Source organism: Oncorhynchus masou, unplaced genomic scaffold, assembly GCF_036934945.1.
Source record: "Oncorhynchus masou masou isolate Uvic2021 unplaced genomic scaffold, UVic_Omas_1.1 unplaced_scaffold_3771, whole genome shotgun sequence".
NCBI classification, from domain to species: Eukaryota; Metazoa; Chordata; class Actinopteri; order Salmoniformes; family Salmonidae; genus Oncorhynchus; species Oncorhynchus masou.
This window is the reverse complement of record NW_027010173.1, coordinates 12,190-29,651: the sequence shown is the minus strand read 5'-3', so window position 1 is coordinate 29,651 and position 17,462 is coordinate 12,190. Positions and strand designations below refer to the sequence as shown.

General features: G+C 47.3%; 1 pseudogene; it reads left to right on the top strand.

Annotated features, from left to right (window-relative positions):
* The first annotated feature begins 11,858 nt into the window (after positions 1–11,858).
* On the top strand, positions 11,859–17,092 carry LOC135534667 (protein CBFA2T2-like; annotated as a pseudogene).
* Positions 17,093–17,462: the final 370 nt, after the last annotated feature.

Here is a 17,462-nt window from a genome sequence, read left to right as displayed (position 1 = left end):
GTCCTAACAGGTAGCTATGTTCAGTAGAGATACAGACAGTTAAGAGACACAGTCCTAACAGGTAACTATGTTCAGTAGAGATACAGACAGTTAAGAGACAGTCCTAACAGGTAGCTATGTTCAGTAGAGATACAGACAGTTAAGAGACACAGTCCTAACAGGTAGCTATGTTCAGTAGAGATACAGACAGTTAAGAGACAGTCCTAACAGGTAGCTATGTTCAGTAGAGATACAGACAGTTAAGGGAACAGTCCTAACGGGTAGCTATGTTCAGTAGAGATACAGACAGTTAAGAGACAGTCCTAACAGGTAGCTATGTTCAGTAGAGATAACAGGTACTAGTTTAAGAGACAGTTCCTAACGGGTAGCTATCAGTTCAGTAGAGACGGTCCTAACAGACAGTTAAGAGACAGTCCTAACAGGTAGCTATGTTCAGTAGAGATACAGACAGTTAAGAGACAGTCCTAACAGGTAGCTATGTTCAGTAGAGATACAGACAGTTTAAGAGACAGTCCTAACAGGTAGCTATGTTCAGTAGAGATACAGACAGTTAAGAGACAGTCCTAACAGGTAGCTATGTTCAGTAGAGATACAGACCGTTAAGAGACAGTCCTAACAGGTAGCTATGTTCAGTAGAGATACAGACAATTTAAAGAGACAGTCCTAACAGGTAGCTATGTTCAGTAGAGATACAGACAGTTAAGAGACAGTCCTAACAGGTAGCTATGTTCAGTAGAGATACAGACAGAGACAGTCCTAACAGGTAGCTATGTTCAGTAGAGATACAGACAGAGACAGTCCTAACAGGTAGCTGTGTTCAGTAGAGATACAGACAGACACAGTCCTAACAGGTAGCTCGTTCAGTAGAGATACAGACAGTTAAGAGACAGTCCTAACAGGTAGCTGTGTTCAGTAGAGATACAGACAGAGACAGTCCTAACAGGTAGCTGTGTTCAGTAGAGATACAGACAGTTAAGAGACAGTCCTAACAGGTAGCTATGTTCAGTAGAGATACAGACAGAGACAGTCCTAACAGGTAGCTATGTTCAGTAGAGATACAGACAGAGACAGTCCTAACAGGTAGCTGTGTTCAGTAGAGATACAGACAGTTAAGAGACAGTCCTAACAGGTAGCTATGTTCAGTAGAGATACAGACAGTTAAGAGACAGTCCTAACAGGTAGCTATGTTCAGTAGAGATACAGACAGTTAAGAGACAGTCTAACAGGTAGCTATGTTCAGTAGAGATACAGACAGAGACAGTCCTAACAGGTAGCTATGTTCAGTAGAGATACAGACAGAGACAGTCCTAACAGGTAGCTATGTTCAGTAGAGATACAGACAGTTAAGAGACAGTCCTAACAGGTAGCTATGTTCAGTAGAGATACAGACAGAGACAGTCCTAACAGGTAGCTATGTTCAGTAGAGATACAGACAGTTAAGAGACAGTCCTAACAGGTAGCTATGTTCAGTAGAGATACAGACAGTTAAGAGACACAGTCCTAACAGGTAGCTATGTTCAGTAGAGATACAGACAGTTAAGAGACAGTCCTAACAGGTAGCTATGTTCAGTAGAGATACAGACAGTTAAGAGACAGTCCTAACAGGTAGCTATGTTCAGTAGAGATACAGACAGTTAAGAGACAGTCCTAACAGGTAGCTGTGTTCAGTAGAGATACAGACAGAGACACAGTCCTAACAGGTAGCTATGTTCAGTAGAGATACAGACAGTTAAGAGACAGTCCTAACAGGTAGCTATGTTCAGTAGAGATACAGACAGAGACAGTCCTAACAGGTAGCTATGTTCAGTAGAGATACAGACAGTTAAGAGACAGTCCTAACAGGTAGCTGTGTTCAGTAGAGATACAGACAGTTAAGAGACACAGTCCTAACAGGTAGCTATGTTCAGTAGAGATACAGACAGTTAAGAGACAGTCCTAACAGGTAGCTATGTTCAGTAGAGATACAGACAGTTAAGAGACACAGTCCTAACAGGTAGCTATGTTCAGTAGAGATACAGACAGTTAAGAGACACAGTCCTAACAGGTAGCTATGTTCAGTAGAGATACAGACAGAACAGTCCTAACAGGTAGCTGTGTTCAGTAGAGATACAGACAGAGACAGTCCTAACAGGTAGCTATGTTCAGTAGAGATACAGACAGTTAAGAGACACAGTCCTAACAGGTAGCTATGTTCAGTAGAGATACAGACAGTTACAGACACAGTCCTACCAGGTAGCCATGTTCAGTAGAGATACAGACAGAGACAGTCCTAACAGGTAGCTATGTTCAGTAGAGATACAGACAGTTAAGAGACAGTCCTAACAGGTAGCTATGTTCAGTAGAGATACAGACAGTTATGAGACACAGTCCTAACAGGTAGCTATGTTCAGTAGAGATACAGACAGTTAAGAGACAGTCCTAACAGGTAGCTATGTTCAGTAGAGATACAGACAGAGACAGTCCCAACAGGTAGCTATGTTCAGTAGAGATACAGACAGTTAAGAGACAGTCCTAACAGGTAGCTATGTTCAGTAGAGATACAGACAGTTAAGAGACAGTCCTAACAGGTAGCTGTGTTCAGTAGAGATACAGACAGAGACACAGTCCTAACAGGTAGCTGTGTTCAGTAGAGATACAGACAGAGACAGTCCTAACAGGTAGCTATGTTCAGTAGAGATACAGACAGTTAAGAGACAGTCCTAACAGGTAGCTATGTTCAGTAGAGATACAGACAGAGACAGTCCTAACAGGTAGCTATGTTCAGTAGAGATACAGACAGTTAAGAGACAGTCCTAACAGGTAGCTATGTTCAGTAGAGATACAGACAGAGACAGTCCTAACAGGTAGCTATGTTCAGTAGAGATACAGACAGTTAAGAGACAGTCCTAACAGGTAGCTATGTTCAGTAGAGATACAGACAGAGACAGTCCTAACAGGTAGCTATGTTCAGTAGAGATACAGACAGTTAAGAGACAGTCCTAACAGGTAGCTATGTTCAGTAGAGATACAGACAGAGACAGTCCTAACAGGTAGCTATGTTCAGTAGAGATACAGACAGTTAAGAGACAGTCCTAACAGGTAGCTGTGTTCAGTCAGATATACAGAACAGGAGACATTTCCTAACAGGTAGCTGTGTTCACATACACAACTATAGAGACATGGTTTTGAACACAACTCCTCAGGACCCCTGACAGAGACATGTACACATACACAACTGCCAAAATACGGCAATGCAGAGACATCTACTCACTACACAGTCTCACACCATGTCCATCACCCTGTCCTCTCCTCTCTTATCCAGACCATGTCATACTCATCTCAGAGACATCCATCATCTCTCATCCCCAACTGACACCCTGTCCTCCTCATCTCTCATCCCCCACCCTGTCAGAGACCTCATCTCTCATCCCCCACCCTGTCCTCTCCTGACAGAGACTCTCATCCCCTGTCACTCTACTCAACTGACAGAGACATGTCCCCCACCCTGTCCTCTCCTGACAGAGACTCTCATCCTGACAGAGACCCACAGAGACCTGTCCTCATCTCACCACCCCATCTCTCATCCATACACAACTGACAGAGACATCTCCTCTCTCATCCCATACACAACTGTCCTCTCTCTCTCATCCAACTGACACATGTGTGTCACTCTCCAACTGACAGAGACATCACCCCACCCTGTCTCTCCTCTCTCATTCCTCATGCCCTGTCCTCTCCAGTCTCACACCCTCCATCACCCTGTCCTCTCCTCTGTCATCCCTCACCTGTCCTCTCATCTCTCATCCCCACCCTGTCCTCTCATCTCTCATCCCCCACCCTGTCCTCTCATCTCTCATCCCCCACCCTGTCCTCTCCTCTCTCATCCCCCACCTTGTCCTCTCCCCCTCACCCCCCACCCTGTCCTCTCCTCTCTCATCCCTCACCCTGTCCTCTCTCCTCTCTCCCCCACCCTGTCCTCTCCTCTCATCCATCCACCACCCTGTCCTCTCTTCTCTCACCCATCACCCTGTCCTCTCCTCTCTCATTCCCCACCCTGTCCTCTCCTCTCTCATCCATCACCCTGTCCTCTCCTCTGTCATCCCTCACCCTGTCCTCTCCTCTCTCATCCCTCACCCTGTCCTCTCCTCTCTCATCCCTCACCCTGTCCTCTCCTCTCTCATCCATCACCCTGTCCTCTCCTCTCTCATCCCTCACCCTGTCCTGTCCTCTCCTCTCTCATCCCCACCCTGTCCTCTCCTCTCTCATCCCTCACTCTGTCCTCTCCTCTCTCATCCATCACCCTGTCCTCTCCTCTCTCATCCCTCACCCTGTCTGTCCTCTCCTCTCTCATCCCCCACCCTGTCCTCTCTCTCTCACCCTGTCCTGTCCTCTCCTCTCTCATCCCCCACCCTGTCCTCTCCTCTCTCATCCCTCACCCTGTCCTCTCCTCTCTCATCGCCCACCCTGTCCTCTCCTCATCCCCTCACCCTGTCCTCTCCTCTCTCATCCCTCACCCTGTCCTCTCCTCTCTCATCCCTCACCCTGTCCTCTCCTCTCTCATCCCTCACCCTGTCCTCTCATCCCTCCTGTCCTCTCATCCCTCACCCTGTCCTCTCCTCTCTCATCCCTCACCCTGTCCTCTCCTCTCTCATCCCCCACCCTGTCCTCTCCTCTCTCATCCCTCACCCTGTCCTCTCCCTCTCTCATCCCTCACCCTGTCCTCCTCTCTCATCCCTCACCCTGTCCTCTCCTCTCTCATCCCTCACCCTGTCCTCTCCTCTCTCATTCCTCACCCTGTCCTCTCCTCTCTCATCCCTCACCCTGTCCTCTCCTCTCTCATCCCTCTCTCTTGCAGAAAAGAGAACGGCTTCCACGAGCGCCCCCAGCTCCCTGGAGCCCCCAGCTAAGCGCATCTGCACCATCAGCCCGGCGCCCCGCCATAGCCCGGCCAACCCCTGCCCCTCAGCGCCCAGCTGCACCCCACGCCGCCCCCTCTGCAGCACTACGCCCTTGAGGACATCAGCGCCCCCCATCTGCTGCACAGGGACAGCAGCCACCGGATACTGGAGCTCCCGCGAGCTCAAGGACAGGCCTAGACTACCTGGTAAATAGTTCATACAGACACAAATACATATGGTACATCGTTTTATATTACATTTTGTTACTTACATTTTATTTTAACAGGGAAATCATATTGAGACCAAGGCCTCTTTTACAAGTGAGCCCTGCACACAATCATACAATTTCACAACATTTACAATTTCAACGCAATAAAAACATACAATATTAACAAGCAGTTAAAGTTACAGGATACTGGAGCTGTGGGATGGGAGAGACCTAGTGGTATACAGGAACACATTCACATACACACACACACACACGCACGCACACACACACACACACACGCACACACACACACACACACACACACACACTCACACACACACTCACACACACACGCACACACGCACTCACACACACTCACACACACACACACACACACACACTCACACACACACACACTCACTCACTCACACACACTCACACGCGCGCACACACACACACACACACACTCACGCACGCACACGCGCACGCACGCACACACACACACACACACACACACACACACACACACACACTCACAAACTAAATTAATACAACCCAGATGCTTATTCAAACTCACAAGGGTTTAGCCCTACATGAACACTGGGCTCCTTCATTCTCTGACATTCAACCCTCTGATGTTTTCCATAACACTTAACCAACCAACACTGAGGTTCCCTCATAAAACAGAACTCTCTCACCACCCACACTGAGGTTCCCTCATAAAACAGAACTCTCACCACCAACACCAGGTTCCCTCATAAAACAGAACTCTCTCACCACCACACTGAGGTTCCCTCATAAAACAGAACTCTCTCACCACCCAACACTGAGGGTTCCCTCATAAAACAGAACTCTCTCACCACCCACACTGAGGTTCCCTCATAAAACAGAACTCTCTCACCATAGCTGGGTTCCTCATTCTCTGACATTCAACCAACACTGAGGTTCCCTCATAAAACAGAACTCTTAACCAACCAACACTGAGGTTCCCTCATAAAACAGAACTCTCTCACCACCCACACTGAGGTTCCTCATAAAACAGAACTCTCTCACCACCCACACTGAGGTTCCCTCAAAAAACAGAACTCTCTCACCACCCACACTGAGGTTCCCTCATAAAACAGAACTCTCTCGCCAACCAACACTGAGGTTCCCTCATAAAACAGAACTCTCTCACCACCCACACTGAGGTTCCCTCATAAAACAGAACTCTCTCACCACCCACACTGAGGTTCCCTCATAAAACAGAACTCTCTCACCACCCAACACTGAGGTTCCCTCATAAAACAGAACTCTCTCACCACCCACACTGAGGTTCCCTCATAAAACAGAACTCTCTCGCCAACCCACACTGAGGTTCCCTCATAAAACAGAACTCTCTCGCCAACCCACACTGAGGTTCCCTCATAAAACAGAACTCTCTCACCACCCACACTGAGGTTCCCTCATAAAACAGAACTCTCTCACCACCCAACACTGAGGTTCCCTCATAAAACAGAACTCTCTCACCACCAACACTGAGGTTCCCTCATAAAACAGAACTCTCTCACCACCCAACACTGAGGTTCCCTCATAAAACAGAACTCTCTCACCACCCACACTGAGGTTCCTCATAAAACAGAACTCTCTCGCCAACCCACACTGAGGTTCCTCATAAACAGAACTCTCGCTAACCCACACTGAGGTTCCCTCATAAAACAGAACTCTCTCACCACCCAACACTGAGGTTCCCTCATAAAACAGAACTCTCTCACCACCAACACTGAGGTTCCCTCATAAAACAGAACTCTCTCACCACCAACCACCAACACTGAGGTTCCCTCATCAAACAGAACACTCTCACCACCCACACTGAGGTTCCCTCATAAAACAGAACTCTCTCGCCACCAACACTGAGGTTCCCTCATAAAACAGAACTCTCTCACCACCCACACTGAGGTTCCCTCATAAAACAGAACTCTCTCACCACCAACACAGAGGTTCCCTCATAAAACAGAACTCTCTCACCACCCACACTGAGGTTCCCTCATAAAACAGAACTCTCTCACCACCAACACTGAGGTTCCCTCATAAAACAGAACTCTCTCCAACCAACACTGAGGTTCCCTCATAAAACAGAACTCTCTCACCACCCAACACTGAGGTTCCCTCATAAAACAGAACTCTCACCACCCACACTGAGGTTCCCTCATAAAACAGAACTCTCTCACCAACACTGAGGTTCCCTCATAAAACAGAACTCTCTCACCACCCACACTGAGGTTCCCTCATAAAACAGAACTCTCTCACCACCCACACTGAGGTTCCCTCATAAAACAGAACTCTCTCACCACCCACACTGAGGTTCCCTCATAAAACAGAACTCTCTCACCAACCAACACTGAGGTTCCCTCATAAAACAGAACTCTCTCACCACCCACACTGAGGTTCCCTCATAAAACAGAACTCTCTCACCACCAACACTGAGGTTCCCTCATAAAACAGAACTCTCTCACCAACCAACACTGAGGTTCCCTCATAAAACAGAACTCTCTCACCACCCAACACTGAGGTTCCCTCATAAAACAGAACTCTCTCACCACCCACACTGAGGTTCCCTCATAAAACAGAACTCTCTCGCCAACCCACACTGAGGTTCCCTCATAAAACAGAACTCTCTCGCCAACCCACACTGAGGTTCCCTCATAAAACAGAACTCTCTCGCCACCAACACTGAGGTTCCCTCATAAAACAGAACTCTCTCACCACCAACACTGAGGTTCCCTCATAAAACAGAACTCTCTCACCACCCACACTGAGGTTCCCTCATAAAACAGAACTCTCTCACTCACACACAAACAGCCTATAGTACGGTCAATATGAACGCTGCTAATGGGTGGTCTCTGTGTGTGTGCGCGTGTGTGTGTGTGTGTGGACATGCACAGCTAAGTGCATAGAAGCTCTCAGAAGATCATAAATCTATGGGCCCACATGTGTTTAGACAGTGTGCCCAACTACCCAGGAAGTAGAGTACCTTTGAGTCTCTATGGAGAGAGAGAGGATTGTATCTAGTTCATTGTAGATCTGCGTGCCATCTGGTCCTTGTCAATGGCCAGATGGGACGCAGATACACACAAGGTAGACGCACACATGCACGCACATGCACACACACATAAACACAGAGGCAAACATGCATGCTCACACACACACACACACACACACACACACACACACACACACACACACACACACACACACACACACACACACACACACACACACACACACACACACACACACACACACACACACACACACACACACACACACACACTATTCACCCCCACTACATACAGTGCCCTAAGGAAACAACAGTAGTGTTGAAGCTAAAGCAATGAAGGCAGTCAAAAAACCATCCTAAGGAATAAGGTTTTGAAGTGTCTGTCCTATATCGATATATAAGAAAGCTCAGGAAATGTTTTCGTTTTTTTTGGACACAAAACTACCTCCATACTCCATTTGTTTGAATGGGTTACCTTCAGATGAAGGTTTAATATCTATATATATACCTCCATACTTCCATTTTGTTTGTTGGGGTTACCTTCAGATTAAATAAACGGAAACACCATCGTGTTCACGAGAGTCAGAGAAGAGGTATTGTTTAAAGCAGAGAATGGGTATTATTTAAAGCAGAGAAGAGGTATTGTTTAAAGCAGAGAAGAGGTATTGTTTAAAGCAGATAATGGGTATTATTTAAAGCAGAGAAGGGGTATTATTTTAAGCAGAGAAGGGGTGTTGTTTAAAGCAGAGAAGAGGTATTGTTTAAAGCAGAGAAGAGGTATTGTTTAAAGCAGAGAAGAGGTATTGTTTAAAGCAGAGAAGAGGTATTATTTAAAGCAGAGAAGGGGTATTATTTAAAGCAGAGAAGGGGTATTATTTAAAGCAGAGAAGGGGTGTTGTTTAAAGCAGAGAAGAGGTATTGTTTAAAGCAGATAATGGGTATTATTTAAAGCAGAGAAGGGGTACAGAGAAGGGGTGTTGTTTAAAGCAGAGAAGAGGTATTTTTAAGCAGAGAAGGGGTGTTGTTTAAAGCAGAGAAGAGGTATTGTTTAAAGCAGAGAAGGGTATTATTTAAAGCAGAGAAGGGGTATTATTTTAAGCAGAGAAGGGTGTTGTTTAAAGCAGAGCCTGACTGATATGGGATTTTTGGATCCGATACGATTCCAATTGTAGAGTAGAAATATTAACAGATAACTGATATATCTGGCAATATTTTTATTATAGCTGGAATGAAATCCATTTTCCTGTATGGATTGGGCTTAAAACAGCCCTGCTAAAATACTCAGAAAGATGATTTCTTAAATTTCAGGAAATAACATTTTAGGAGCACCAGAAAGACAATCTGTCTTACTCTAGTGAAAGGAGGATAAACTGCTCTGATTCTAGCAAAACAATTGCCTAGGCTCTGAAGACTGAGCAACAAACAATGGAAAACAACAATATAAGACACATTTTCAATGTATTGGTACTTAGCTATCGTTTCCTCGATTATTTTACCTTTATTTAACCAGGCAAGTCAGTTAAGACCAAATTCTTATTTTCAATGACGGCCTGGGAACAGTGGGTTAACTGCCTGTTCGGGGGCAGAATGACAGATTTGTACCTTGTCAGCTCGGGGGTTTGAACTTACAACCTTCCGGTCACTAGTCCAATGCTCTAACCACTAGGCTACCCTGCCGCCACTAGGCTACCCTGCCGCCATGCCTCACCATGGAAATGGGGGTGGCGAAACATGAATTTGGACCGTGACAAGTGACAACCCATACATCAAAACGTATCTATGAAGCGCTACTTTGTAACCTGCTATGTTTTGTGTGTTTGTGTGTGTGTGTGTCTGAAAACATTTGAATTACAGAGTTTGAGGGAAAAAACCCTTCGCAAAGAGCAAATATAACACACCAGATTTGTCGGGCTTCACTAAAGCCAAAGGACTGTAGCATTACCGATACCGCAGAGTTGGACGCTCGTATAGCACGTCAGGTACTTTACATTTGAGCATAGCATCCATTATTTGTCACGACATCCAACTCCCTACCATGACACTTTACCTAACAGTATATAGCCAGCATGGGCGCAATTTAGGTTTTTGCAGATTATGAGTCAACCCACACATCACTACTGCACCAAACATCTTAGTTAGATGTCAAATTGCGCGACTAAGATCTCCTCAACAAAATACTTCCAAATTAACAACAGATTTATAGAGTTCCATTAGAATCATTCGGACTATTTTGAGGATCTGTATACTGCTACGGTGTCTCAAGACGGACAACTTGCTGCTGTTTTCTTGTTTTTCCAAGCAAAGGTCTTTTAAGGGCGTATGCGAGCACACTGGTTCCGTTAGCCGAACTCGGCTCGGCCGCAGCCGAACCGAGCATGTGGAAGGCTTGAGTGTGTGTGTGTATGTGTGTGTGTGTGTGTCTGTCTTTTTAGGTTGTCTAATGTGTGTTTTTGTCTCTGAGTGTTTGCGTGTGTGCCCCCACCCTCAGCTCCTCCTAACCAGAGCGGGTGTCAGCTCCACTTAGCCAGGGGGAATCTGTGTGACGAAGTGGGCCTGCTCCACTCAGCCTGAGCGGCTCCCCGCTGGAATGCTGCTAGCTCCAGACCAGGGGGAGGGAAGGCCCACTCCTCCCCGACAGTTACCCAGCCAGGGGAGCCCAATGGGGGGCATGGATGAGGAGGAGAGGGGGTGGTGGTGGTTTTACACTGACAGCTGACCACCAGATGTGGGACCGTCTCCTGTGGCTGGGCCGGAGTCTGGTTCTCATCAAAAGGCCTTTCTCTTTCTGTCTTTTAATATCTCCTTTTGTCTTTTAATCTCTCTTTCTCTACCTTTCATCCCCTCTCTTTCTCTCTCTCTCTTACCTCCTTTTACTCTTTCCTTGTTTTTACGACCCCCCCACTTGTCTTCAGTAGGATACATCTATTTTTCTCTCGCTTTGTCTTTTCTAACTGTCTTCATTTTCTCCCTTCTCTCCTTTGAGTTGGCTACTCTTTTTCTTTCTCTTGTGTTTAAGGGAGCAAGATGGTAAAGCCCATCTTGTCACGAAGCTATAATCATGACATGGAATACCGTTGTGAAATCTGACCATCCACTGCTTCATTGTGGCATAACTATTAAGATTATGGTTCATGTTCATGCTAATAGACTTTCAAATCCAATTGTATTGGTCACATACACATATTTAGCAGAGGTTATCGTGGGTGTAGCGAAATGCTTGTGTTTCTAGCTCCAACAGTGCAGTAATATCTAACAATTCACAACAATGCACACAAATAAAACGTAATAAGATGATATTAAGAAATATTGAAATATTAGAACGAGCAATGTCGGAGTCCGGAGTATAAATATAAACAGTGCCTTCGGAAAGTATTCAGGCCCCTTGACTTTTTCCACATTTTGTTAAGTTACAGCCTTAATCTAAAATGGATTAAATAAAATAAAATTCTTACCAATCTACACACAATACCCCGTAATGACAAAGCAACATTTTTGCAAATGTATAAAAAATAAAAAACAAAGTGGAAAAAGTCAAGGGGTGTGAATACCCAGTGCCTTTGGAAAGTATTCACACCCTTGACTTTTTCCACTTTGTGGAAATATAACATGTGTGAATGGGATCTATATACCCCCTCTTCTCTCTGCCTCACTTCCCGTGATAGTAATTTGTTATGATGGATTCTGTAACATTACGTTCCTTTTAATTTGTCTGGTCTTTCTAATCAGGCACTAACGGGGCTACCGCGAGGAGCCCGTGGACCACAGGCTGACAGACAGAGAGTGGGCTGATGAGTGGAGGCATCTGGATCATGTAAGTACTGCTGCTGACAGCAGCCGTCGCTGCCACTACTAGTGCTGTAGAAACTCTTACTGTCTGGCGGAGCCATCGAAGCTTTGTCACACTTGGTGTCCCGTTCACAGTGGCAGACTTTTGTTTTTTTGTGAGCCATGCATTGAATTGTGTGGCCCAAAGTAGGATTCCTACCCAATGAAATGTTTTATTTTTATTTTACCTTTATTTAACCAGGCAAGTCAGTTAAGAACAAATTCTTATTTTCAATGACGGCCTAAGAACAGTGGGTTAACTGCCTGTTCAGGGGCAGAACGACAGATTTGTACCTTGTCAGCTGAGGGGTTTTAACTTGCAACCTTCCGGTTACTAGTCCAACACTCTAACCACTAGGCTACCCTGCCGCCCGAAACGAAGCCACTGAGTGTACAAAACATTATGAAAACCTGCTCTTTCTATGATATAGACTGACCATGTGAATCCAGGTGAAACTACGATCCCTTATTGATGTCACTTGTTAAAATCCCCTTCAATCAGTGTAGATGTAGGGGAGGATACAGGTTGAAGACACGTTTTTTAACCTTGAGACAATTGAGACATGGATTATGTATGTGTGCCATTCAGAGGGTGAATGGGAAGACAAAATATTGAACTGAACAGGGTATGGTAGTAGGTGCCAGGTACACTGGTTTGAGTAAAGAACTGCAATGTTACTGTGTTTTTCACGGTCAACAGGTCAAATCAAAATGTATTGGTCACATACACATGTTTAGCAGATGTTATTGCGGGTGCAGTGAAATGCTTCTAAACATTTTCTGGGCGAATAGTGTAAGAAGTAATACATCTAAAAAAATACTGCAACGTTTCCTAAGAGCTAGAAGCACGGCAGCCCTCTCTGTCAGCACCAAGAATGGTCCACCACCCAAAGGACATCCAGCCACAACTGTGAGAAGCATTGGAGTCAACATGGGCCAGTATCCCTGTGGAACACTTTCGACACTTTGTAGCATTCATGCCCCTGACGAATTGAGTCTGTTCTGAGGGCAAAAGTGGGGTGCAACTCAATATCAGGAAGGTGTTTTTAATGTTTTGTTTTGTATAAAGCAAAAGTTTATATATATTCTCAGCAATATGTGTTGAGACTCATCATGTACTCAGACTAAGACAATTGTAATCTAAATCATTACTGGCCATGCATGTATCTGCAGAAATGGGCTATCAATATTAATATTTAGTTGCACAGTTTCTGAGCAGTTTTAAAAAGAAAACAATTAAGAATCCTAATTGATCTTCCTCTAAATGTCTCTTCTTCCTCTCTCTCTCCTCTCCCTCTTGTCTCCCCCTCTCGTGTCTCCCTATCCCTCTCGCCTCTTTCTCCCTCTTGTCTCTTTCTCCCTCTCGTCTCCCTCTCGTCTCTCCCCTCTCGTCTCTTTCTCCCTCTCGTCTCTCCCTCTCGTCTCTCTCCCTCTCGTCTCTTTCTCCCTCTCGTCTCTCCCTCTCGTCTACCTCTCGTCTCTCTCCCTCTCGTCTCTCCCTCTCGTCTCTCCCTCTCGTCTCTCCCTCTCCCTCTCGTCTCTCCCTCTCGTCTCTCCCTCTCGTCTCTCTCTCTCGTCCCTCTCCCTCTCGTCCCTCTCGTCTCTCTCTCCCTCTCCCTCTCGTCTCCTAGGTGTTGAACTGCATTGTGGAGATGGTGGAGAAGACGCGTCGGTCGGTGGCTGTGCTGCGGCGCTGTCAGGAGTCGGACCGCGAGGAGCTCAACTACTGGCGGCGGCGCTCCAGCGAGCAGGAAGACCCCCGCAAGGGAGGGGCCACCACCGTGCCCACCCCCTTCTCCAAGACCCACAGCCCCCGCACAGCAGCGGTTCCCGCCCCTTCTCCAAGACTCCACAGCCCCCACACAACCGAGGGACTCAGCAGTGGTGGGTGGTATTTTACATTTACATTATAACTCTTATCATATCAAACTAAGTTCATTTCTCACCTTAGGATTTGTCCTTTTATATAAATTTGTTGATCAGGTGTGTATCTTGTCATATGTGAGTCCTGTCGAATCAATCAAGGGATAAGTGATAGCAATTAGTAGTCCCCCTGATGGTGAGCTGCTGAACTAAAGCAACTACTGAGCCCTCACATAGTCACCACATAGGCTGCCATCTTGTGTTCATCTGCAGAACTACACCCATCAACACTACTACTTTAGATATTTAGATCTTATACATACAGGACGCTTCCCAAATGGTGTCCTATTCCCTTTGAAATGCAATGCAGTTGACGGGGTTCCATAGGGCTCTGGTCAACAGTAGTGCACTGTGTAGGGAATAGGGTGCCATTTGGGATGCAAGCGCAGCCTTGCTGGCAGTGTTTATCTCTCAGTGCTCGTCTCTCCGGGGCTCATGCTGCCCCGTGGCCCCCAGACAGGTGCCAGCGCTGCTCTGTCCAGATCGGCCGCAGAAGGCCGTCCTGTAAGACCCAAATCTGGCTGCCCACAGCCCAGCCGGGAGCGCCATCTGTGTGCTCAGCAGTGTGCCTGGCCACAGTGTACACAGCCCAAACGCAGCCTGGGCACCACAAAACTTGGGCATGGGCACCAGGTATTGAGCAGTATGGAGAGAGAGACAGAGAAAGAGGGAGAGAAACAGAGGGATGAAGAGAGAGAGAACAGACAGTATATAGCTACAGCTTGGTTGTTGGCCCCTCTGTGGTAGCCATTATACTCACTATTCAAGCTGCCCGGCTATTCAGTTCAGTTGGACCTGGAAAAGTTTTAATTTGGTGGGGCTAGCTATTGAGGGAGATTGTACATTTTAAGTAAATAGAGGATGATGCTAATCTAATTCTCTCCCATCTCTCTCTCCTCTCGCTCCCCTCTCTCGCTCCCCTCTCGCTCCCCTCTTTCCCCCTCTCTCCCCTCTCTTGCTCCCCCTCTCGCTCCCCTCTCTCTCCTCTCTCTCCAACTCTCTTGCTCCCCCTCTTTCTCTCTCTCTCTCCCCCTCTCTCTCTCCCCCTCTCGCTCCCCTCTCTCGCTCCCCTCTCTCTCTCCCCCTTTCTCTCTCCAACTCTCTCGCTCCCCTCTTTCTCTCTCTCTCTCCCTCTCTCTCTCCCCCCTCTTACTCTCCCTCTCTCTCTCCCTCTCTCTCTCCCTCTCTCGCTCCCCCCTCTCCCTCTCTCTCCCCCTCTCTCGCTCCCCTCTCTCTCCCTCTCTCTCTCCCTCTCTCGCTCCCCTCCTCACTCCCCTCTCTCTCTCTCTCTCTCTCCCCTCTCGCTCCCCTCTTTCCCCTCTACTCTCTCCCCTCTTACTCTCCCCTCTCTCTCCCCTCTCTCTCTCCAACTCTCTCGCTCCCCACTTTCCCCTCTCTCTCTCCCCTCTCTCTTCTTTCCATGCCACAGAATCCCAGAGAGACTTTGCGCCGCGACCAGGCTCAGGCTACGTGCCTGATGAGATCTGGAGAAAAGCTGGTAAGGCCTTGTACAACAGTGGTGTGTGTTTACTTGCTTGTCTGTGTGTCTCTGTGTGTGTGTGTGTGTGTGTGTGTGTGTGTGTGTGTGTGTGTGTGTGTGTGTGTGTGTGTGTGTGTGTGTGTGTGTGTGTGTGTGTGTGTGTGTGTGTGTGTGTGTGTGTCTGCGCCAGTGCGTGTGTCTGCACATGTGTCTGCGTGTGAGGCTGTGTGAGTGTGTGTTCTTCTCTCTCCCTCCTCTCTCATTCTCTCTATCACACTAATTAAAAAACATTATTTAACAACATTTTATGTAAAGATCTCTTACAAAGTCTCTACTATATCCTGAACATACCACAACAATATAACCCGCCCCTTCTTTCCCACACAGAGGAGGCGGTGAACGAGGTGAAGCGTCAGGCCATGGACGAGGTCCAGAAAGCAGTGGCTGAGGCAGAGCACAAGGCCTTTGAGATGATCACGTCCAGCGGGCCAAGATGGAGAAGACACTGTCCGAGGCCAAGAGGAAGGCCACGGAGGACGCCATCCAGGTCATCAATGAGCAGGAGGACTCAAGCGAGGTATGGAGGATATGTTAGTAGATAAGTACATCGCTGTATACACACATACTGTGAAGTGAGAGTCATAGTGAGAGTCATATGAATAATAGTCAACGCTGCAGGACATGTAGACACTACTGTGGTATTTACCTACCACTCCCCAGTGAACTTAACTCTGTCCCTGTCCCCCCACACACACACACATCTCCTATTAGTGAACTTAACTCTGTCCCTGTCCCCCACACACACCTCTCCTCCTATTAGTGAACTTAACTCTGTCCCTGTCCCCCCACACACACCTCTCCTCCTATTAGTGAACTTAACTCTGTCCCTGTCCCCCACACACACCTCTCCTCCTATTAGTGAACTTAACTCTGTCCCTGTCCCCCACACACACACACACCTCTCCTCCTATTAGTGAACTTAACTCTGTCCCTGTCCCCCCCCACACACCTCAACTCCTATTAGTGAACTTAACTCTGTCCCTGTCCCTATTAGTGAACCACACACACCTCTCCTCCTATTAGTGAACTTAACTCTGTCCCTGTCCCCCACACACACCTCTTCTCCCATTAGTGAACTTAACTCTGTCCCTGTCCCCCCCCACACATACACCTCTCCTCCTATTAGTGAACTTAACTCTGTCCCTGTCCCCCACACACACCTCTCCTTCTATTAGTGAACTTAACTCTGTCCCTGTCCCCCACACACACACCTCTCCTCCTATTAGTGAACTTAACTCTGTCCCTGTCCACACACACACACACACACACCTCCTCCTATTAGTGAACTCTCCATCTCTCCCCTCTCTCCCCCTCAGTGTTGCTGGAACTGTGGTCGCAAGGCCAGCGAACGACGTCCCTGTCCCCCCACACCTCCTCCAGCGGTCCCTGTCCCCCCCCACACACACCTCTCCCTCCTATTATGCGGTCCCGCGAACTTACTGCGGCTCCTTCTGCCAGCACAAGGACTGGGAGCGCCACCACCTCATCTGCAGCCCGGCCTGCAGACACAGCCCAAGCCCGTGTCCGCCATCACAGCTGCCAGGGCCGCTGTTACCGCAGGAGCCAAGGCCCCGAGAGCGTCCCAACCACTGCCAGTCCCGGGGGAGAAGGGGTCGGTCGCCTCTCCTTCCTCCACCCCATCCACTCCCACATTAATACTAGAGACCAACGGGCAGTAAAAGCCAGGACTAGGACCAGTGATACTGGCTCTCAAGATGGCCTCCCTTCCCATTTTCCTTCCATTCTGTTGTTCCTGACTGTTAAAATGGACACCAGGACCTTATTCCCCAAAATGGCTTCCTTTCTTTGTTTTTCCCTTTCCTCTTGAACTGCTGACGGTGCAAGGTGCTGGTTTCCATTGTTCCATCATTTGGCTGTCACCCGTCGGGTATCTTTAGGTTAGCGTTTGTCTCTTCAGGTTCTAAAGGTATCTAGGTTAGCGTTTGTCTCTTCAGGTTCTAAAGGTATCTAGGTTAGCAGTTGGCTATTTAGGTTCTATAGGTATCTTTAAGTTAGCGGTTGCGAGGGAGAGGAGACAAAGGGAAGAAA